The sequence below is a fragment of the Lycium barbarum genome, chromosome 11 (assembly GCF_019175385.1).
Source record: "Lycium barbarum isolate Lr01 chromosome 11, ASM1917538v2, whole genome shotgun sequence".
Taxonomy (NCBI): Eukaryota; Viridiplantae; Streptophyta; class Magnoliopsida; order Solanales; family Solanaceae; genus Lycium; species Lycium barbarum.
The window spans coordinates 38,607,818-38,632,838 of NC_083347.1; positions in this window are offsets into that span (position 1 = coordinate 38,607,818).

A 25,021-nucleotide genomic window follows, 5' to 3' on the forward strand; every position below is an offset into this window, starting at 1 on the left:
TAGCTCAACATACTGAATATGCGGCCGCACATTACCCCATTTTCCCCGATTTCGCGAAAATGCGTTCTTTTCGATTTGTTTGACCTCCAATCCTTATGGAACCTTTTTTAGAAGTTGTATAAAACTTCATTTAACATATAAGGGTGTACTCCCTCTCAAGGTGATTCTAGGAAATGTATAATTCAAATGATGCAATTCTTCCTAAAACATGACTAAAATTCCAATATTTCAACACACTTACTTCCGCCGCTTCATATGACTCTGAAACCTTAAGGTACATACTTGGAATTATTAGATACCCTTCTTAACCTTATAAGGGCTTCATGTCCACTTTGAGCATACGTTAGTTTACTCATAATGCAAACGACACGAAATTTCCAAGGTGTAACACTCCTTCCCCCTTAAGAACATTCATCCTTGAATGTTAGACTTTTAGGGATTCTACAAAAATTTCGCCAGAGTTTTCCCTGTAAATATACCACTACCATCCTTTCACAACAACTCAAAATATACAACGCCTCGTCAGGCTACAACAACATTGACAATAAAGGCCACACACGACCAAGAAATCATCAAAAGAAATCATTACGTACCTGAAGGCAATAATGGCTCTGTCTGGACCTCCTCTGGGAGTGGAAACAAATGTGGATACCTGGACTTCATATCTTTCTCAGCTTTCCAAGTCATTTCTTCCCTATTATTGTTTCTCCATAGAACTTTAACTGAAGCTATCTTTAGTTCGTAGCCTCCGAACTTATCTATCTAGGATTGCAATAGGGACTTCTTCGTGGGATAATTGCTCGGTGACCTGGACTTCATCCACAGGTACAATTCTGGAAGGATATTTAATACACTTATGAAGCATTGACACATGGAAAACTGGGTGGACTGACTCCAAGTCCGAATGTAGATCTAACTCATAAGCTACCTGGCCTATCTTGCGTACGATCGTGTAAGGCCCAATATATCGCGGGCTAAGATTACCCTTCTTACCAGATCTCAACACACCTTTCATAGGTGACACTTTCAAAAATACCTAATCATTAGCTTGGAACTCTAAATCCCGTCGGCGATTGTCTGCATAAGATTTCTGATGACTATGAGCTGTTAATAATCGGTCCTGAATAAGCTTAATCTTCTCCACCGCTTGCTGGATCAAGTCTAGCCCTACTAACTTAGTCTCTCCCACTTCAAACCATCCAATCGGTGATCTACACTTGTGCCCTTATAAAGCCTCATACGGAGCCATCTGGATGCTAGAATGATAACTATTGTTGTATGCAAATTCAATAAGCGGTAAGTGATCATCCTAACTACCTCCAAAATCTAACACACATGCCTGTAGCATATCTTCGAGATTCTGAATGGTACGCTCAGCTTGTTCGTCAGTCTGCGGATGAAATGTTGTACTAAGACTCACCCGAGTCCCCAAACCTTCTTGGAAAGACTTCCAGAAATTAGCTGTAAACTGTGCTCCTCTATCAGAGATAATGGATATTGGGACACCATGGAGTCGTACTATCTCTTTAATATAAAGTTTCGCATAATTTTCAGCAGAGTATGTAGTTCTGACAGGCAGGAAATGAGCTAATTTTGTGAATCTATCCACAATTACCCATATAGAATTATACTTACGCTGAGAGTGAGGAAAGTCTGTAATGAAATCCATATTAAATACTTCCCATTTCTAAGTCGGGATTTCCATGGCTTGCAACAGTCCCCCAGGCTTCTGATGCTCGATCTTTACTTGCTGACAATTTAGACATTGAGCCACGAACTCTGCTATGTCTTTCTTCATTCCATCCCACAAATAGATTGACTTAATATCATGATACATCTTTGTCGTTCCTAGATGAACTAAATAACGAGAACAATGGGCTTCCCCCCAAATCTGGTGACGTAATCCTGCCACATCAGAAACATATAATCTGCCTCGATATCTGAGAATTCCATCTGCAGAAATCTCAAATAATGACTTTTTCTTCTGAGGTAGTGTATCTCTATAGTGAATTAATATGGGATCCTCATATTGGCTCTCTTTCACTTCAACTACTAATTACGGGACTGTTGAATTCTGGATAGTAACTCCCGTATTGCCCGAGTCCATTAATCGAACTCCTAGGCTAGCTAGCTATTGAAGCTCACGAGCTAACTCCCTCTTCTCTGGCTGACTATCACATAAGCTACCCATGGATCTATGGCTAAGAGCATCGGCTACGACGTTCGCTTTCCCCGGATGATATAAGATACTAACATCATAATCTTTTAACAATTCCAACCACCGCCTTTGCCGCAAATTCAACTCTCTCTTCTTGAAAATATACTGGAGACTCTTGTGATCTTTATAAATATCAACATTAACACCATATAAATAATTCCTCCATATCTTCAATGCATGAATCACTGCCGCCGACTTTAGATCATGCGTCGGATAATTCTGCTCATATTTCTGCAACTGCATGAAGCATAGGCAATAACTTTGTCGTACTGCATCAATACACAACCTAGTCCAATACCTGAGGCATCACAATAAATAACATAGCCCTATAATCCTTCTGGAAATGTCAGAACCGGGGCCGAAGTCAATCTATTTTTCAACTCCTAAAAACTATGCTCACAAGCATCCATCCATTGAAATTTATCTTATTTCTGAGTCAGCTTCGTCATGGTGCAAAAATAGAAGAAAAGCTTTCTACAAATCTTCTGTAATAACCTGCCAAGCCCAAAAAATTACGAACCTCCGTAGGTGTTGTAGGCCTCGACTAGGTCTTCACAGCTTCAATCTTCTAAGTATCCACCCGAATACCATAAGCTGAAATAATATGCCCCAGGAATGTCACAAGATTCAACTAGAACTCACATTTTGAGAACTTTGCATCTAGCTCCCGATCCGGAAGAACTCTAAGAATAGCACGTAAGTGATCGGCATATTCTGCCTCAGATCGAGAATATACCAGGATATCATCGATAAACACAATCACAAACAAATATAGGAAAGGCCTGAACACATTATTCATCAAATCCATGAACACCGCCGCTGCATTAGTCAATTCGAACGACATTACCCGAAACTCGAAATGACCATATCTAGTTCTAAAGGCAATATTTGGAATGTCCTTCTCCCTAACTCTCACCTGATGATACCCGGATCTTAAATCTATTTTTGAGAACCATTTGGCACCCTGTAGTTGATCAAATAAATCATCAATTCTTAGGAGCGGATATTTATTCTTGATCGTCACCTTATTCAGCTGTCTGTAATCAATACACATTTGCAAGGAGCCATCTTTCTTTCTTACAAATAACACAGGTGCTCCCCACGGCGACGAACTAGGCCTAATAAAGCCTTTCTCGAGCAAATCCTTCGATTGCTCCTTCAACTCTTTCAACTCTGTAGGAGCTACTCTATAAGGAGGAGTAGATATGGGCTTAGTATCCAGTAGCAAATCAATAGCAAAATCAATCTCTCGTTCGGGTGGAAGGCCTGAAAGCTCGTCCAGAAACATATCTAGAAACTCATTCACTACTGGGACAGATTGAAGAGTCGGCAATTTTGCTTCTGTATCTTGAACCCGGACTAAATGATAAATGCAGCCTTTAGCAATCATCTTCCTTGCCTTGTGATAGGAAATAAACCTACCTCTCAGAGACTCTTTATTACCCTTCCACTCTAAAACTAGTTCTCCTAGAAACTGGAAACGAACCATTTTTGTTCTACAATCAACATTGGAATAACAAGAAGCCAACCAATATATACCCATAATAACATCAAAATCTACCATATTCAGCTCAATTAGATCAGCCATGGTATGGTGGTCGCAAACTACAACCACACAAATTCTATACATCCGTCTAGCTAAAACTGGATCACCAACGGGTGTAGATACTTCGAAAGGTTTAATTGAATCAGGTTTCACCCTAAATCGATTAGCAACATAAGGAGTAACATATGACAATGTAGAACCTGGATCAATCAATGCATATACATTATGAGAGAATACTGATAATATACCTGTGACAACATCAGGGGAGAACTCAAGATCTTATCGTCCAGCCAGTGCATAAATATGGTGCTGAGGACCACTCGAACTGGACGCTCCTCCTCTACCTCTACCACGGCCTGCTAGTATCTGTGAGCTTTTCCCGGGAGGGCTTACAGATAATGAAGAACCAACTGCTGATTCTGTGGGTTGGACCCTACCTCTACTACCTATCGATGGACAGTCACACATAATATGGCCTGGCTAACCGCAGGCATAACAAATATTTGAACCTAATCGGTACTATCCCCAATATAATTTACCACACTGAGTACATCGTGGTAATGGTGGTCTCATCTGGTCTGAATCACCCCTACACTGAGAACTCGAAACTCTGACCGAAGTGAATAGGTCGATCAAATCTTTGACCCGCAAATCGTGGAGGTGCAGCAGCCGCTGAATGGCCTGAGTCCTAGAATACGGCTGCCTCTGACCACCTTTGAACTCACTAATAGGACCTGAGGATCGGGCCCTCTTACTATAACCTCTATCATGCTCGCGCTCACTCCTCCACTTTGCTGCCGTTCTTCGAGATCCTGGGCATGGGCCTGTATACGAGAAATATCCATACCTTCTTGGAGTGAGGCCTTCAAACAGTCATCAACCAAATGTGGCCCCAAACCATTCACAAATCGGTGAACACGATCTCCCATGTCAGCCACCATAGCAGGAGCATACCTAGCCAAAGAATTGAAACGAAGGCTATACTCTCGAGTACTCAAGTTCCCTTGTCTGAGATTCAGGAACCTATCAGCTCTAGCCCGTCAAACCTCTGGCTGAAAATAGTGTTGGAGAAAAGCATCTACAAACTCTTTCCATATCGGTGGAGGTGCATTAATCCCCCTAGAAGACATCCAGATAGCATAACAATGAACAATAACATCCCTTAATCTATAGGAGGCCAACTCTATTGTCTCACTATCTGAAGCATGCATCACCCGCAATGTCCTCAACATCTCATCTATGAAATTCTGCGGGTCCTCACCTGGTTTTGACCCAAAGAATTTTGGAGGGTCCAAACTAATGAAATCACAAATTCTGGCACTGACAGCTCTATCTCCATGACCCGTACCTTACCATTGAGCCTGAGCGGCTACTAACTGGGTCAATAAGTGAATGGTCTCTCTTATCTTATGACCTGAGGAATCCGATAGAGGAACTGGGGGTGCTAGAGTTAGAGCTAAGGCTCATCCGTGCTCCTATGGAACAGGTGAAGCAGCCTAGGGGTTTGATCCGTCTCTCTGTCTACCTGTGGGCATGAACGCAGTGTCCACAAACAAAAAAGACGTCAGTACAAATAATATATTGAGTATGTAAGGCATGAATAACAACATGATGAAAATATGAAGATAACATGAGACAAAGGGGATCAATTTACCTCTTAAGGCGACTGTCATGGACACTTAACCTTTCTCTAAAGAAAACATTCCATACATACATATATAATGATACCATACCCGGCTATGACAGGGCTCGGTGTTATCCGTACCCGGCCACAACAAGGCTTAGTGTTATCCTTACCTAACTGCAGTGGTGTGCACAATAAATATTGTACCCAGCCATATAGGATCGGTGTCATAAAATAACTATATATATGACATACATGTGTATCCAAAGGAAGCATAACAACTCTATCGGGGTGACATAAGGTCGGTAAACCCCCACTTTCTATTATGGAATCATCATTATCATCATCATCGGGAAGAACTTTTATCCACAATACCATAAGAACCTTGAAAATCATGAGTTTCTAGCATTACTTAGAAGTAGGACATTTTGGATATCATGTATGGGCCCACAATAAGAGAATCATGCCTATAGGAAGAAAGGGTTAGCCTTAAAATATCTTTACGTCTCCTTAATTACTTAATGTTACCCCTTCCAAGCTTGCAAATCTACATCCAAGAGGATCCATACTAAAGTTAAGTCTTGAAAACGCTCTTAAGTTCAAACTAGTGTAATTAACGAGCTAGTTGAATTTGGGCAACACTTCCCCTATTTTATCAACTTCCGCCAAATTACAAAACAACTCCCAAACAACGGTAATAACCTCCACAATACCATAATCAAGGATTTATATTCAATTTAGTCTCAAATTAATCCAAAATCCTCTTTCAAGTTCACCTCATAGTCATCAACTTCAATTCCACACTTTATGACTTCTGCACTTTAATTCTTTTCCTTTCCAAGAGTTACTAAACCTTTACATCAACTAAATTATGTAAATAAGGGGGAGAACACACCTTATAATAGACGAACTTCACCTCACTCAACTCCTTCCAAGACCAAGTTCATCACAACTTTGGAGAGAAAAAAGAACCATCATCTTCTATGGATTCATCATGGAGTATTGATGTTTGATATTCTCTTTTAATGGTGTGGAAGGTTTTGGAAAGTTGGAGAGCTCTCTATAAATATGGGGAAATAAGTATGGAAAGTTAATGTGAAAAATGGGATCCTTTAGGGTTTAAAAAGGGCTGAAAATCGCCCCACCGCTCCGTGTTGCGGTGACTATGCGGCACCACATACTGAGTATGCGGCTGCATACTCCTCCACAACATGGGAGTGGTGTTGGACAGATATATCAGCAAAAATGGTGAGTTTTCAGCCAAATAGCAGCTCAGCATACTGAGTATGCGGCCGCATATTGCCCCATTTTCCCGATTTCGCGAAAATACGTTCTTTTCGATTTGTTTGACCTGCAATCCTTGTGGAACCTTTTTTAGCACTTTTATAAAACTTCATTTACTATCTAATGGGATCTATATATCCCTGTCAAGGTGATGCTAAGCAATGTATAACTCAAATGATGCAATTCTTCATAAAACATGACTCAAATTCTAATCTTTTAACAAACTTACTTTCGCCGCTTCATATTAATCTGAAACCTTAAGGTACATACTTGGAATTATTAGATACCCTTCTTAACCTTATAAGGTCTTCATGTTCACTTTTAGCGTATGTTATTTTACTCATAATGCAAACGACACGAAATTTCCAAGGTGTAACATTAGCATCGTGGAGACGATCATTCTGTAGATTGCCGGCAAGGGTCTGTCGACCTCCCCTTCAGAGTGGGTGGCCTAAACGTATTCCACCACATGGAAGTTTGATCTGTTTGGAATTTCTTCAATTGCTGGTATAATGTTGTAGAGATACCTTTGGGTATCTTTCTCAGCTTCAACCAAAATTTCCTAGCCCTGCATTTCAAATTTTATGGCCTGGTGCTGACTTGATGGCACCGCTCTGGCGGAGTGGATCCAGGGTATTCCCTATAGCATGTTGTAATTTACAGTGGTTTCCATGACCTGGAACTCAGCCGTGAACGAGGCAGGCCCGACCTGGATCTGCAGGTGAATCTCTCCCAAGGAATCACTTAGGGACCCGTCAAATCCCCTAACATTCGTCCTGATCTGTCAAATTTTTCCTATGTCATAGCCAAGCTGTATTAAGGTTGTTACGGGACAAATGTTGTGCCTTAACCCATTATCCACATGCACCCTTCGTACGACCTTGTCACGGCATTCCAGAGTGATATGGAGGGCTCTGTTGTGGGACGTCCCTTCGATGGGCAACCTTTCCTTGAAGAAATAGATTTTATGTTCCCCGATGATATACGCTACTAACCTGACTAAGTCTTCACTACTTGTACACACTGGTACATGTGCGTCGTCTAATACTTTCATGAGAGCATGCCTGTGCGAGGGCGAGCTCGCCATCAATGACAGCACCGAAATTTATGCCGGCGCCTTCTTCAAATGCTCAACAATGGAATAATCTTTTGGTTGCATGTGCCGCCAGAAATCTTCGGCCTTTCCCTCGGTTATCGCCCTTTTTTGGGTGTTTTCCTTTCTTGTGGCATTCTGGGCCTATTCCTCAGGAGTGTAGCATCGTCCTGAGCGAGTCATGCCCTGGGTCATAACTGTATGCATAGCGATTGGCTCTTTGGGGTCAGGTATTACCCATTGCGCCAACTAGGATATCACGGGTGCTAGAACCAAAATTTTGAACATGGGTATAGACTTAGGAACCTTCAGACTGGGGATCAGAATTTAAATTTGGGTCATCTCTGGAGTGTGAGGGAAGCAACTGTCTGTTCGAGAGGCTCGGTTATTTTGGGAGACAATGTTCCACAAGCTTCCCAGTCTTTATCCCTCTTTATCATTTGGACCTCGCCGTTTCCATGATTCAGCAACGGGTTCATGTTTATGTTGGGAGCAGTAGTTTCCTAAATGACTTCTCTTTTATCAATCAGATCCTGGATTTTTTGTTTCAGGTTTATGCAATCCCCCATGCTATGCCCATTCCCTCCTGAATGGTAGGCACAAGTTTGATCGGCCCTGTAGAACTTGCTTCCAGGCTGTGCCAACTTTGGCGGGGCTTTTTAAATTAACCCCGCGATCAGTAGCCTCTCCATTACTAAGCCCTCAGTTCGAGGAGCGTCGTGAATTCCCTTAAGGGTCTTTTCTCAAAAGTTGGATGTGGCGCATTGCATGTATAGGGTTGATAGGCTTGTCAAGGGTAGTTTTGTGGTGGGTGGTAGTTTTGCTGGGGTGGTGGCTGGTACTTTTGCTGTGGTGGTGCTTGATAAGCAGGAACGGATACACGGACACTGGGCGGAGCCGTGTGTGCTGGTACAGTAGTGGTGAAGGTTAGTTGTGTGTAATACACGGGTGCTGAGCTGTACGAAGGGGTAGAGTAATTTAAAAGGATCGGAGCTTGGTGGGAAGGTGGTGGTCCTTTTAGGTTTTGGTTTGAAATGTGGGATATATTCGCCATGTCCTCTTCCTTTTTACGGAAGACTCCCGCAGCAGCCTGCCCAGACGCTTTGTTGAAGATACTAATGATCTTTCCAGAGTTCTCCCTCCCGGCCATGGACAACATCCTATCATAGAAATCCGGCTACTGTGACTTGATGAATACGAAAATGAGTTCTCCCTCGCACATTGGTGGCTGCACACGGACCGCTTCGGCCCTCCATCTGTTGGCGAATTCTCTATACTTTTTTGTCGACTTTTTCTTGACCTTCTTGAGGTAGTAACGATTTGGTACGGTCTCGATATTGAAGCAAAACCTTTCCATGAAGGATTCTGCCAGGTCTTACCAGCGGAGACATTGGCACATGTCTTATGTGGCGAACTATTCGGCCGCCTCACCGGTCAGGCTATGACTGAATAGTCACATGATTAAGGGCTCATTCCTCTTTACTCCGTCTAACTAGTCGCAGTATGAATGGAGGTGCACCTTGGGGTTTCCTGTCCCGTTGAACATTTTGAATTGTGGGATTTTGAACCCTTATAGTAGGTCCCAATCTGGGTGTATGCATAAGTCATCATACCTCCGGCCTATGGCCTTTTTCGTGGACTTTTTGGACTTTCCAATAATTCCTCCATCTTCCTCTCCATGTCTTTCTCACGTCTGTTTTGTTCAGATCTCCAAGTCCTTTCCATTTCCTCGTAATGATCCAACTCCTTATGTCCTGGGGAGGATTCGTTTGGGATGTTAGGAGTGAAGAAGGATACTTAGTGGGTGGTATGGTTAAACGGGATAGTGGTGGTTTGCCCAGCTAGTAGGGTCGGTGCATGTGCTTGGCTTGTCGGATTGAAGAATATCGGCTGAGGGATTTGGTACTAGGGGACTGAGTGAGTGGTTCCTGGGACTTGAGCATTTTTAACTGGCGATGGTGCACAGTAAGAGGGGCCAACGTGGTTTGGATTAGCGATGTTCAGTGCAGGGGGTATAGTTCCTGGCGGGTAAACGGGAAAGTGATCGGGCTCTAGAGAACTTAACGAGGGAAAGGGAGGAGGGGGGCTCCTTCTTGCAGTGGAGGCATTCTAGTCTGCATCAGCCGCCTCCCTTCTGGCTACCTTTTCCTGGAGAGTAGTGACGGTAGTTAACAAGGTTGCAATCACATCCTCCTAGGATGCAGTCTCTTGCGAGTCCTAGGTGTCTCCGTTACGGAGAGCGAGCTCATTTCTTGCCTCTGCGGGGGTACCAGTCATTTTCTCCTTTCCTTTGTCGGGGAGGGATGCTAACGCGGCCTTGGATCTAGTGAAGCATGCTAGCTTTCGATGTCACACTAATTAGCCCCTTTCTATAAGATAAGAATAACTCAACGGTAAAGAAAGTTAGTTTCTGGACACCAAATATAAAGGCAAAATATCACATATGGGTATTTAAAGTGCAAGTAGCACACAAAGTCATATATTGAAGCTTGATACTCTCGATCTGACATTCTAAAGTCTTGGATATTACGGGCTTTTATATTTGGGTGGATCTTGGTTTGGTGGTCTCGCGGTTGACTTACCACGACGAACCTTTTTGACTTGTCATAAAAATTAAGCAAACGGGGGAATTATAATTCGAACCAAGAAGGGACCGAGTCTTACGTAGACTGCCTACGTATCCCTTCGGGGGAAATCAAGCCTTACGTAGTTCAATTACAAAAGAAGGATATACATTTCTTCCTAAATATCCTTTGGCTAATCATAGCTACAGACATCCCCAAACCCGACCCGACTAGGGCTTCCCGTGTATCCCCCATTGGGATATCAGGTCGGCGCTGTTCCATTATATTTTTATGAGAGTGGGGGTAACATTTGTGAAAAAGAGACGACACCTAATATCTATACAAAAGTATAGCTTCTGCAAGTCGCTGTCCTTACGAGCTTGCTTTCTCATATCAGATCTTTCTTTCCCTTAGAACCATAGCTGGAGTAGGACCAAGATCTGCCCTGTCCTGATCATATTTTTGAGCTCAAGTTTGAAGGCATGGCATCCTTCAATATCATGCCCCCTGGCTCCAGTATGATATAGGCAGAACTTGTTTCTGTTGGGCCCTAACAGTACGGGCTCGTAAACAGGTTCTATAGGCCTGATTTTGTTCAGTGAAGCCAAAGTCGATAAAAGGCGAGCGTACGACTCCTCGAAAATTATGAAATCATACCGCCATACTTGGGTCCCGGGGGTAACCCCCTCTCTTAAGGTGATGGGGTCATAGACCAGCAAGGTATGCGACCCCTATAAAGTCCCGATGATTTTGTTGTCAATTAACCTAACAATCCTCCTTCTTAACACCAAACATTCATTCAAGATGTGGCCTGCCTGATTGAGGTGAAACAGACATCTTTTGTAAGAATATACCAAATTAGGGACTGGTAATCTATCCTTAGTGGTGCAATCCATCTCAGCGGCCATCATCTTCCTGTATACTTCTTTACAACTAACGGGCAGAAGAGCATCTTGAATGGGTTCGCCCTTCTAAAGTTCTCCGAAGCCATAGTAGAGACATCAGGCATTAGCATGAGAGAAGGTGCATAGAAATCCGTTCCCTCCTCAGTGGGGGTATAATAAGCAGATTCGTCACCCGCATTATTCCCCTGAAATTCGGGGAACATCTTGAATGGGTTCTCCCCTCCTTCGGCCGCTATGTCGACAGGTTCTGTTTCTTCCATGTCCCGAGGCTCTTTTTTTTCTTCTTCCGGCTCTTCTTCTTCCTCTGGCTCATCTTCTTCCTCCGGCTCTTCTTCTTCCTCGGGCTGTTCTTCCTCAATGGGTTTGGGATCCCTTTCTTAGGGCTCTCTTCCTTTCGGTTGGTCCGATATGAACACCCATGGATCCAAACAGGCCCCTTGTTCCTCGTTGTCTTCCTCTAAGGTTCCTTCTCTGGGTGTCACAGGCCTTCTCTCCAGCGGTATATAGTTTAGCACCAATTCCCTCACCTCTTTGAGCACATCGCGTTTCTTGGGGTACACCTTCTGGCGGGTTTCCAACCATGCCCAGTAGTCCATCTACCTCCTCAATTTTTTTCCTTATCTCCTGGAGGTGTTTTTCCATTTGCAGTACCTTGTCTCACAGCATCTCAGCTGTTTCCCCTAGAGTGCACGCTTCCTGCCCTCCTTGGTTCATCATTGTAAGTCAACGTTTAGTGGAGATAAGTTTGGGTAAGTTTTAAGCCTCATGATTTTTCTTTTGGGTATGTAGTTTAGATTATCGGACCAATTGTACTCAATCTTAATAAATTATCATACATATAGCATGTAAGAATACGAAGCACGTAGCAAATAAGCACGTAATTTACAGGTATTTATACTACTCGTGTCCCTAAGGCCTTTTGAGTCAAGGCTTCCTTAGTCATTTGAAACATGTAGGTGCCATTTGTGAAGGTGAACCATTGCCCCAAAAAGGTCATCAGAATTAATAAATAATAGTAATATCTTTCCCGAAGGGATTACAAAAGTGATGACAAAGCCCACACGGGGCTTATAATAAATAGGAAAATCAGTAATCAAGGAGGTCCTCCGGCGGCTGATGTCGCTCGTCCTGGCCTTTGACCCTCCGAAGGGTGGTCTGGATACGAAGGCGTGCTTTATGTAGCTCCATTCTGACAACCATTGGGTCTGTTTCTTCCAAGATCCTGGCCAAATGCTCTTCTGTACCTTCCAGGCATTCTTTCATATGTTCCTCTTTTTGGGCCTCCCAGGGAGTTGTGGGCCTTGGTGTACGTGTGAGAGCCAAGTGTCCCTGTAACCATGCGCGATACCCTGGGTCACACCCTGCTTCAAGGCTGTCTGGAGCTAGAGTATCTGGGCCCCAGATTACACGGCCATTCCATTCCTTGAGGATTACCTCATCGTGCTTGATTTTGTGTTCGGTGTGCTCAATGATGAACTACTCAGAGTTTCCTACTTGAGGTATCACTTGCCTCCTATCGAATTGTCTCAAAATCCTGGACGAATAATAAGGACGGATCCCTCGAACTCCAGCTAGTGGCACAAATGGGAAATTCTTGCCTCGGACCACCACATTCTCAGATATAAAATCAGGAAACATTCAATGGATCCGATCTTCAGTCAAGTCGGTGAAGAATTCAACCCAAGCATTTTTGGACATGAACCTGAGATTTGGACAGTAATTCACAAGGCGATCTACCCGATTTTATCGACTCCAACCCTGAACGTTTTTGGCCATGTTAAGGCATTTGATGATCCACCATTGCAGCAACATATTGCATTTCAGGAAGTATCGGAAACGATTTCAACACTTGTCTAGAGCCCGAAAGATGTCGGCCAATATGATGCGTGCTAGGTCAAAATACCTGGTCTCTTGATCTTTGGTTATGCCGTGGAAGATTGCATGGGCCAGGTATATCACCCTGGTGTCTATGGCCAATGACCCATCCTGTGGAAAAACCATAGTGCCTAACAAGGCTATTGCGAAGGCTAAAGTTCTAGTGGTCTCCCACTCTTCTCGACTCTTGAATTCTCGTTGATATAGAGTGTACCCGGTGACATCTCTTAATCTTCGTTATAGATCTCTGAAGGCTACAGTGGGCCCTTGTGCCCAGGGCGCTTCAGTCAAAGCAAGAAACCTTATGATTTGGCTCACTGTGGGCCTATGCGAAAATAACAGATTGTGACCCGGCTTGTATGGCCTCCTTAGACAGGTTCTATTGCTATCTATGGCATCCCTAATCTCTTCTAGGGTAGGAGTCATTTCAACATCTCTGAAACGGAACCACATTTCTTTATCATCCCAATACCCCGCCAATACCTCTATCAGCTCCGGGCGACCTTTCCTTGTCATGATAGAGGGAAAGTGTCCTAAAGTGAAACCAAGCATTATTTGGTAAGTATCACCCAACCATTTATACCAGGCTCTCAGCAACTCTAGAGCCTCAGTGACGATGTCAAAATAGATTCTTCGTTCTATCTACAAAATTATATTAAAATTGTATTATTAAAATATCTACAACAATATACAACTTGAAAACAAATTTCGTAGAACTAATTATATAATTTATAACTTTAAAATACAATTTTCATACAACTCAACATACAATTATAATGTAATTTTGTTACATCTTCATATATATATATATATATATATATATATATATATATATATATATAATTAATTAATACAAACCAGATTCCATACACATTTCATACACACTTGAAGACTAATTTATATCAAATTTATTCGTATTTCATACACATTGTGACCACATATATCTCAAAAATGATATATATCATATCAATACAAATTTCATACATATATTAGATTTTAACATTTTTAAGAACTACAACATATATAATTATACAGATTTCATACGCACGGTGATCATATATATCTCAAAATGATACAGATCAACTTTTTTATATATATTAAATACGCAGGTCAGTAATCAAATGCTTGCTATTATTAATGTATACATAATCTATCAACATTTGTAGTGGGAGGGAGGGAGAGAGAGAGAGAGAGAGAGAGAGAGAGAGAGAGAGAGAGAGAGAGAGAGAGAGAAATCGTATTGAAATGAAGAAGAATCTGATTGGTAAGTATCCTAAAATTAATCCCACATTTAAAATCAGATTCTATTCCTAAATAAAAGCCCAAAATCGTGCGTATTCCATTAAGCCCAAATCTGGTATATTTTGTAATTTTATTGGTATGTTTTATAAATAAGGAAAAGTATTCTTATGTTTTGTAATATAGAATCTTAAGTAGTATTATTAGGTCATTTTTCCCCTTGTTGCTATACTACTATTGGTTTTGGGCTTATGAAAATTGGCCAAATCAAACTACTTCCTTTTGATCCTTTTCCCTTAATGACAATTTGGCACCGTGGATGTGTTTGCTATGACGGAAAATGTTTTCCAAGAAAATATTTTATCGGAGAATATGTGATTTTCCTACTCATTTTCTTGGGTTTAGTTCTCAAGTTGGAAAATGTCATTTTAAAAGCATTTGCATATACTTAAAGCAAAATCACTATGAAATTTTTGAATTCAGGGTGCAGCTTTTGGTTGTGGGGAGTACTGGTTTTTTTTTTCTAAGTGTAAAAGCCCAAAAAAATGGGTTGGTAGTGAGGGTAATTTTTTTTTCTACTTTTAGAATTTTTTTTAATGTAAAATAAATATATGAAAAAAGAAAATTCAGAGGGGGGTGGTGGGGTTGGGGTTGGGATGGGGTGGGTGGTGGAAGGTGGGGTTGTGGGGGTGGGTGGTTTTGGCGTGTGGGGGGGGGGGTTGTGGGGTTGGGTGGTTTGGGGTGGGGTGTGAGGTTGTGAGGATGGGTGATTTGGGGTGTGGTGGGGTGGTGGGTGGAGTGGGGGCGGTGGAGGGGTGCGGTGGGGTGGGGGTGGTGAATGAGGTTGGGGTTTGTGGGTGTGGGGGGTAGAGTTGGGATTGGTGGTGGTGGTGGGGCATGCGGGATGAATTGGGAAAATGTGTTGTTGTGTTTTTATTAGTCTGGAAAATGTTTTCTCTCATATATTTATGAAAAACATTTTCTCCTATTTTGAGGAAAACATTTTTCACAGGAAAGCATTTTCCAAGATCTTAAGTGCAACCAAACGAGAGAAAATAGAAAAATATTTTCCTAAAAACATTTTTCGTCATACCAAACACACCCCGTATGGTAAGTTGTCCCACGAGATGACGTAAAAAATCCAAGTTTATGAAATTGATACTCCATTGCCGATATTCATGTTACAAGCTCTAAATTTTGTATCTTATAATCGAAAAAATCTTCCCTAGTTTTATAATTTTAGATTTCCTCTCTCTTCTTAAGATTCCAATTTACTTTCCCCAAATCTCTGAAATATTGTCTCAAATCTCTATATATCATTATACCTATTTTCTCTCTCTACTTTTTCTTTTCTTTATTTTGACAATTCAAAAACTTACGATGCAATTATCAAAGAAAATATTAAGAGATAGGAATAATTTTTAAGTTTTGAAACAATAACCAAAATTCGAATTTTCAACTCTTCTCAATAAACCACTTTTAGATTCTCCAAAACCCCCCGCTCTAGCAATGGTGAAATAAGTCAATACATCCAAAAAGTGAAATCCTTTTGAGTGTGCTATTAAAAAAAATAATCTTTTATCGTGAAATTCACAATATCTAATCTTTTTATCCAAAAAGGATGAAGATCTTAAAAGAAACAAGTTTCATTCCCAGCCTGTGGCGCTAGAAGTAGGGATGACATCTAGTACATGATTTACTTGTATGATTTAGATGTCTCGTACTTCTCAAAAAAATGATTTGCTTGATGGGATTTGGTATCAGATCATTGATTCAGATATACATACTGTAAAGGACTAGACATGCCAATGAAATCATCTTCAGTTATGTATACAAGTTATCGTCAATTGCCATTGCATGGACGTCTCAAATTTTATATGGGATGACCCTCTGGTTCGTGATGTGTAGAGTAAGTACAAAACAGAGTTCGAGTACTTATATCCTGAAACCCATTTGCACGATGATGACTCGTTGAGCATAATTTCGGATCCCTCTAATTGTCTCTAAGTCTAGAATCCTCTTTGCCACGTGTGTAATTCTTGCGTCCGACACATTCACCAATACAGTAATAAGAAAGTGAAATGATTTAGAACTCCATTAACGAGTCATGTAAGACACAATCAAGAAGAAAGAAAGAGGAAGAAGGAAGAAGGAAGAAAAACAAGTTAACTGTGAAAGAGTAGGGAGAATATTATTCAATGAATAAATTGTAATCTTCAACCTTACAATTGTAATGAGATATATCCATATATATACATGATTGGGTGAATGTGTATTAACTAACTAATCTATGTAGGCTCTAAATAGGGAAGTAGTTATTAGCATAACTAACTTGTTTAACTCCTCTAACTAACTCCTAACCTCCTTAACTAATAAATAGAAAATTGTGCAATTATAGAAGCGCCCTTCAGTCTCTGTACTTCAGTTTCTTCAACACTTCCGCTCAAGTTAGGTGCTCTAAAAAGGTTTAACACACCTAACTTGGAATTAATAAACTGATGTTGCACTCTTGCAAGTCCATTGGTCAGAACATATGCAGGTTGTTCCTTTGTTCAAATGTAATGTGGTTGAACTATTTCTTGTTGAATTTTTCTCTAATGAAGTCACAATCTATCTCAATGTGTTTAGTCCTCTCATGGTAAACTAGGTTTGGAGCTATTTGTGTTGCTGATTTGCTATCACTATAGATGTTGACAGGTAGTTTGATATCAGTTCCAATTCCTTGAGTAATCTTAGTAACCATGTGAGTTTTGAGACTGTTGATGTCATGCTCTTATATTCAGCTTCTGTTGAACTCCTGTAAATTGTTGTTTGCTTCTTGGACTTCCATGATGATGTGCCATGGAATTACGACACATATTATGCTTTTTAATTGAGAGTTTTACTTGTTATTAAGTAAGTTTGTGTCGTTTTGATGTGTTTTGTCATGTATCAGGTGTTTAGGGTCAAATGACAAAAGACGGAAAATTACATGAAAAAAGCCCAAAAGTGTGAAAAAAAGTTCAACTGAATGACAGATTCACGACACAAAAGACGGCCCGACAATCGCAATGAGAAATCATTACAGTATGTATCTCAACAAGAGTGAAATCACGGCAGAAATCTACGGACCGTAGCTCATTATAGGGCCTGTCAAATTCTAGCGTCAATCAGTTACAACATGCTTCCCAACATGAAGTAAATCTACGACAAAGATTCACGGACCGTAAATCAATTCACCGGTCCATCAAAGGCAGCGTAAAAGTTCAGAAGGATTTTAGTTTTACGGTGCGAAGCAACATATTTATTGATCGTATATCATTTTTCGGTCCGTAGATTGATTCGGCGGGGCAATTTTATCAAGTTATTTTCCACGACTTGGACCATTATAAATAGTTATTGTAGGGTTTTTGTGGACCATTCTTGGTCAGATATTTGTCTCTTTGTTCTGGGTCATTGAATACTCCATTATTTTGAAGCTTCTGAGGACAAGATTTCATCTTCTTTATTCCCATTATATTCTTTAATGACTCTTATAATGCTTTGTTTTAAATTAAAGACTATGAGTAGCTAAGTTTTTAATACTAAGGTTGTGAACCCAATGATGGGTGTTATGTGAATGGGTGTTTAACATTGAATATATACATAATGAATTGCTGGTTTTTACTTATTTCTTATTCATTAAAGTTGGTTGACGGTTGCAAATATTAAGCTTAAGCTATAAACCCTTACTTTACTTTGGAAAGTGAGTTAGGGTTTGGTAGGAATGAGTAACAAGAACTCTGGGCGTTAACCCTCGTTTAATAAACTCACTTAGGGATAAGAAGGGTTTACTTGGCACAGATTAATCATTCTTAACTTCAACTCTTTTATATTTGGGAAGATCATAACGAGGAAATACTTTCTAGATATTGAGAAATATTAGGAAGTCATTTGGATATTAAGTGCACACCATACAACAATCCATTAGAAGTATATCATATTAACACCTATAATATTACATCTCATCTAAGGGGAACAAAACCTTGGTTTCTTAATCCAATGAGTTACCTTCAAATCACAATAGCTATTAGAATTATAAACTCTCTTTACAAACTTACCACACGAAAGTTAAGTAACACGCTACGATAGTAACCTTTTCACACTATTCCCTCTAGAATTCGATCCCAAACTAGTTGTGTTACTGTATTTGACAACGTCCGCTTTACGCCGTCAGTTAGGTGTAATTTGAGCGTATCAAATTTTGGCACTGTTGCCTAGTAATACGTTTTGAAATTACTAAATAGTGTGTGCTTTACTTCAAGTATTTTGTTATTCCATCACACCTTGTTTATTTTTTTGTTTTGAACCAGGTGATTATGGCAGGAAGAGAAGGAGGTCGTGAAGCGAATGGTGGTCGGGTTGCAAATGTAATAACCTCGCTATCGAAGTTGATGAAGATGAAAATGTGTTCGTTGATTTGATGCAAGAGGCTGAATATGAATCTGCTATTGTTCCTCTAAGGGTCTGTGCCACAAGTTTCAAGATTGATAGTTCTATCTATCAATTGCTCAAGCTTGAAGGGTATTTTCGGAACACTACCGACAATGATCGACATCAACACTTGAAGAATTTCATAGTTGTGTGCCAGACACATGCCCAGAATGCTATCATTCTATATGCAATCCGATTGAGAGTTTTCAAATACTCTTTAGCAGACGAAACAAGGTATTGGTTAGAGAAATTGCCCCACAATTCTATTCACACTTGGGCCGAGTTGGTGAATGTTTTTCTCAAGAAATGGTTTCCTCCATGCAAGAAAGCCAAATATAGAGACAAAATATTTGAGTTTAAGAAACTTCCGGGGAACAATTTTATGAAGCTTGAAAGAGGTTCAAGAAATTTTTGATAAGGTCAGAAAACATATTGATGGAGAAGTTCTACTCTGGTTTAGACTCGATGACGAAATTTGTCGCCAATAGTGCAGGCGGTGGGTGTTTCATGGACAAGAAGCATGACACTCGGGTGGAATAGATGATGTAGCATATGAGGCTCCGTTAATAAATAATATTTTGAAAGAGAACCAAGAGAGGGACCAAACTCTGGCTCAACGTGCAACCAATATTACTTTGCTAACTAAGCGGTTTGATGAGAAGGATACAAAATATGTGAATGCAGTAGAGGATGTGCAAACTTTTCCAAAGGAAATGTATCAAACTCAAGAGGCTCCATATCAAAATGGACCGCCAATGCAATATGAGGATGACAACTATTTTAACAACTCTCAGGGCGGTTATCAAAGGCAGAATTATCAAGGGTCCGGATATCAAAATCAGAATCAATAGAAACCTCAACAACAAGGGCAGGGTAATCAATATGGGAGAAATGATTATGGTGGTTCGAACCAAGGGATCTAAAACAAAAATAACAACTTCGGGAATAGGAGTTTCAAACCCTATGTTCTACTAAAGGGTCAATTAACTGATCAAGGGAATTACAAATTGGAGAGCATGATTGAGAGGGTGCTAGCCAATCAAGAAAAGTCCGATAAGACCATGAGGGGGTTAACTGAAGTTTTGGGTTCTCACACTGCTTCCATCCAAAAGCTTGAGTCTCAAATGAAAGATCTTTCTAGAGAGCAATATCCTCCACAAAGGGAACAACTCCCGAGTGATACTATACTAAACTCAAAAGCTTGAGTCTTAAATGAAAGATCTTTCTAGAGAGTAATATCCTCCACAAAGGGGAAAACTCCCGAGTGATACAATACCAAACTTAAATGGTGGTGGAGGTGATCTAATAGCCAAGTGCAATGCTATCACTACTCGAAGTGGGAAACTACTTCAAGGTGTGAGTGTGAAAGTTGTTGAAAGAGAGCCTATAGAAGAAGACGATGAAGAGGCACAACTTCAGGTGCCAAGTGTTGTTGAAGAAGTGCAAGTTGAAACTACTAGTGTGGTTGAAGTTGATCGTATTCCGAAGATTCCAAAAGCTCAAAAGGTGAGCAACTTTTAGTATTGCTTGTATTTAAATTACTTCCATACATGGTGATGCTTGTGTACAATTCTGGGACACTGATTGTATCCTATGGAAACACTAGTTTGGGGAGTTGAGGTGGTTTGGAGGGATAGGTCTTAGCTATTCCCCGATGTCCAGCCATGCTAAGGGTTCATGAAACCCCTTGGAACTTGTGTGGTCGGGAACACGAGTGGTGAAAACCTTTTCTGTAACACCCCATACCTTTAAACTAGGCTATATTCATGATTCTAAACTTAGAAAACCAGATAAAGAATGTGAGAATTGGTAATTTCTCATCAGTTGTTAGATAGAGACTTACGACCCAGAATACGGATCGTATTTCAGTATACAACTCGTACTTCAAATTGTAATTTGGCATCTAAATCACTATGCATTCTGGAATTTGGCTTGGGGAATATATATTGTTAAATACGGACCGTGTTTTGAAATACGGCCCATATTTGATGGTCTTATTTGGGAACGAGGTGCTATAGTGTTTCTGTCGTGTTGAACATGCTTAATTACGGTTCAGGTTTACAGACCGTAATTCAGAATACGGACTGTAATTCAGAATAGGACCGTATTGTGGTCCGTATTTCCCACTTCGCACCAGAAACTACAAATAACTGGTTTCACTTCTAATTTTTATTTTTATAAGTCCTTAAACTTTGGAACGAAGGTATTCTTCTCCCAACAATCCAAAACATCAAGGTAAGTCAATCCAAGCCCTTCTAAATCAATTCTAATATGTGTTCTCATAATCTAACAATGAAATCATTGTTCTTAACATAGGGTTTTCAAGAAAACCCATTTAAAGGACTCAAGACTTAAACCTTGGAATTCTTCTTCCAAGTTCAGATTTTTATTTCAAGCTTGGAGCATTACCAGGTATGTAGGGTTTCTATCTGCGTGTGGGAACATCATTGTTCTTCCCCACGCTTCTTCTTCCATAACATATGAAGCTTTACGAAAATTAGGGTTTTTAACCATATTCATGATAACCCTAGGTCTATGCCCTATGTTATATTATGTACTAAATTGTTATAAATTCTTCATTGTGTTCTTGATACATCATTATGATTCTTGAGAATCTGTCCATAATCCATGAAAACCCATACCTTGCATTCCATGGGTTCTTACATGCAACTTTATGAACTATTATGATATTTTCAAGAAAAGCTATATATGTTCTATAAGTTCATGCAAGAATAATACGAATGATATCCATATACATGCAAGTTATGATTCATGAAAATCCATGGGCAGCAAGTGCCACTTATTTTCCATGTTCATATTTTTGGGAGTTGCATTAATTACCGAGAAGGCTTTAAACAGCCTGAACTACGTAGCCACCGTAGTATGAGCATTGCTCCACCCATGCTTAGGACGATCTCTCATAATGATTGGATCCTTTCATAATATTATTAAATCTCATGTCCCTGGCAAGGTATGAGTGTTTTGCTGGTAGGACGCAAATATCAAACCATGCTACCGGTTATATTTACTGCTCTCCCTACTCACGATACTTTACACATGTTATATATGTATATGTACTCTTATTCATGATCATGTTTCAGTTCAGTCTCTATTATGTTATTTTCATGTCCCATGTTATTTCATTCAGTTGCTTTACATACCAGTACATTCAATGTGCTGACGTCCCCTTTTATTGCCCGGGGGCCTACGTTTCATGATACAGGTACAGATTTACTGGACGCCACATCTGCTCAGTAGAATTCGCTCGTATCAGCTTATTGATGAGCCCCATCTCATTCGAGGCTTTAGTCAGTTATCTTTAATTTATTAGTTATGCATTTAAAGGTATGCTGGGGGCCTTGTCCCGGCAAGTACATTTTTCAGTCAAGACTCATGATTAGAGGTTTCATAGACTAGTCAGTTTAGTTATGTTAGACATACAAGGTGTTTAGCCATCTTTGGCTCAACTCAAGTTATTTCCGTATTCATGTTATAACGAGTATTTTATTAATTTTTATGACTTCATGTGTGTTCTTAAAAGCCCATCATGTTCTCACGTTATATTTCCACTCATGTTATGCCTCATGATAATTCAACAAGCCATGTGGTTTGCTCGGCCACATGCAGTAAGGCACCTAGTGCCGTGTTTCGCCCAGGCCATGGTTCGGGGCGTGACAAAGCTTGGTATCAGAGAACTAGGTTCAAGTGTTTTTAGGAAGTATATGAAACCCAATCAAGTGGGGTCAGTTTTATATGTGTGAGGGCCCCATACATATAAACAGTTGACCACTAAGACATTTAGGATTGTCTTACTTCTTTCATAATCTAGATAGTGCAGTTAGAGCAGTACTCTTAGGATGCCTTCTAATTCGTGCGTGTACATATTTTCTAAATCATGACTGCAAAGAGGAAGACTTCTAACAGCCAAAGAGCAGCTGCTAATGCTGCAAGGACAGAGGCTATCCGAGCCACTTCGGATCAAGCACCTCTGCCAGAGACTACACCACCAATGACTATTACTCCAACAGAGACTCCAGTTCCCCCACCGGGAACTAATGATACTGATGTTAGAAGCACTATTAACATGCTCACTCAGTTGGCAGCAGTTCAGGCCTAGCGTCAAGAATCTGCGTCATGTTCAGGAAATAATGGAGAGTCTTCTAAGACTAAGGACTTTCTCAGGATGAATCCCTCAGTCTTCAGGGGAAAAAGAAAGACGAGGACCCTCAGGACTACATTGATGCTCTTTAGAAAATCTTCAGGATTATGACAGTTACCGAAATCGAAGCAGATACTTTTGGAGCTTATCAGCTTCAGAGCCTTACTAACACTTGGTATGAATCCTGGGAATTATCCCGAGGTGAGGATGCACCTGATACTATATGGGATAAATTCTCAAGCGCATTCCTAGACCACTTTATACCAATAGAAGTCAGATAAGCTAAGGCTGAGCAGTTCCTGAAGCTTAAGCAGAATGGAAGGCCAGTTTAGGACTACTATTTGGAATTTATTAGTCTGGCTAAGCATGCTCCACTTATGATACCGGACATGAGGGGAGGAGTGAGGAGGTTTGTTGGTGGTCTGGATCCCCATTTGTACGATGGGGCCAATATTGCTGCACAGAACGGGCGGATGACTATCTCCAAGATAGTTGCTTTCGTACAGGGGAATGAGACAAGGCTAAAAGAGGAGGAAGCCTTGCAAAAAAAGAAAGATAAGGAGTTCAGAGGGTCAAGTCTACCGGACAATTTAGCGGTAATGGGAATAGGAAATTCTTTAAGAGCAGGTCAGCAGGTCAGCAGGACCTCCTCCATCCACAGCAAGTGCCCCAGTCCCTAAGTTCCAAAATGATAAGAAGCAGAACTTCAGAACATCGAGTTCTTATTCTCAGGCTAGTGTGGGTCAGTTGGCCTATGCTATTCCAGCCTGCAGTAAGTATAGCAAGAGACACTTATGTGAGTGTCATATGGGTACAGATGTGTGCTATAGTTGCGGCCAGAAGGGCCACATTCAAAGAGATTGTACATTAGCTAGACAGGGTACCGGAGGTTACGTGACACAGTCCATGAATTCTGCAGTCTCTCGTAATAATCAGACCCAGTAGGGGCACGATACAGCTAAGTCTGGAAAGGCAGGCAGAGGTTGAAATCGTTTGTAGTCGTTGACAGGTCGTCAGGATACAGAAGCTCATGCAGATATTATCACAGGTACACTAACAGTTTTCACTTTTGACGTATATGCCCTTATTGACTCACGATCCCCCTTATCTTATGAAACCCATTTGTTGCTAAGAAGTTTGGTTTTGAGCCAGAAAAATTGCATGAACCCTTTGAGGTGTCCACCTCTGTGGAAGAGTCCGTCATAGCTAAGCGTATTTATAGGGGTTGTCCAGTTCTAGTTTATCACCATAGGACCATAGCTGACTTAGTAGAATTAGAAATGGTAGACTTTGATGTGATCATGGGTATGGACTGGTTAGCTTCATGTTATGCCGCGGTATGTTGTAGAATCAAAGTTGTAAGATTCAAGTTCCCTAATGAGCCAGTCATAGAATGGGAGGGTAATTCAGTAGTACCCAGGGGTAGATTTATTTCTTACCTATGAGCCAGAAAAATGATTTCCAAGTGTTATATCTATTTCCTAGTTTGAGTCAAGGATTCAGATGCCCAGACTCCAACTCTCCAGTTCGTCCTAGTTGTAAATGAGTTTCCAGAGGTCTTTCTCGAAGATCTTCTAGGAGTCCCTCCTGACAGAGAGATTGACTTTGGAATTGATCTACTTCCCGGCACTAAGCCGATATCTATTCCGTAGTACAGAATGGCTCCAGTAGTGTCACGACCCAGCTAGGGGCCGTGACGGGTACCCGAGGCTAGCCACCGAGCACCGCTCGTGCTACTACTTATCTTGCTCATTGAATGGTCTTTTATCACCTTTATACTCAAATTGTAGGAAAATTATATTTTATATAGAACCATAAATACTTTTTAAATACGTTTGCCTCTCGGCCATCAAAATAATATATACATATAATAGCATCTCGTGAGACCATCTAACCCACACTGCACATCTACGAGCCTCTACTGGAGTGCTAAGCATAAGGACGGGACAGGACCCCGTCATGCCCAAAAATACATATATATGAATGTACACAAAAGAATCGTCATAAGCACCTCCGAACAAAGGAGTGCTTTCAATCAGCTGACGGCTACTGCTGGTCTGGG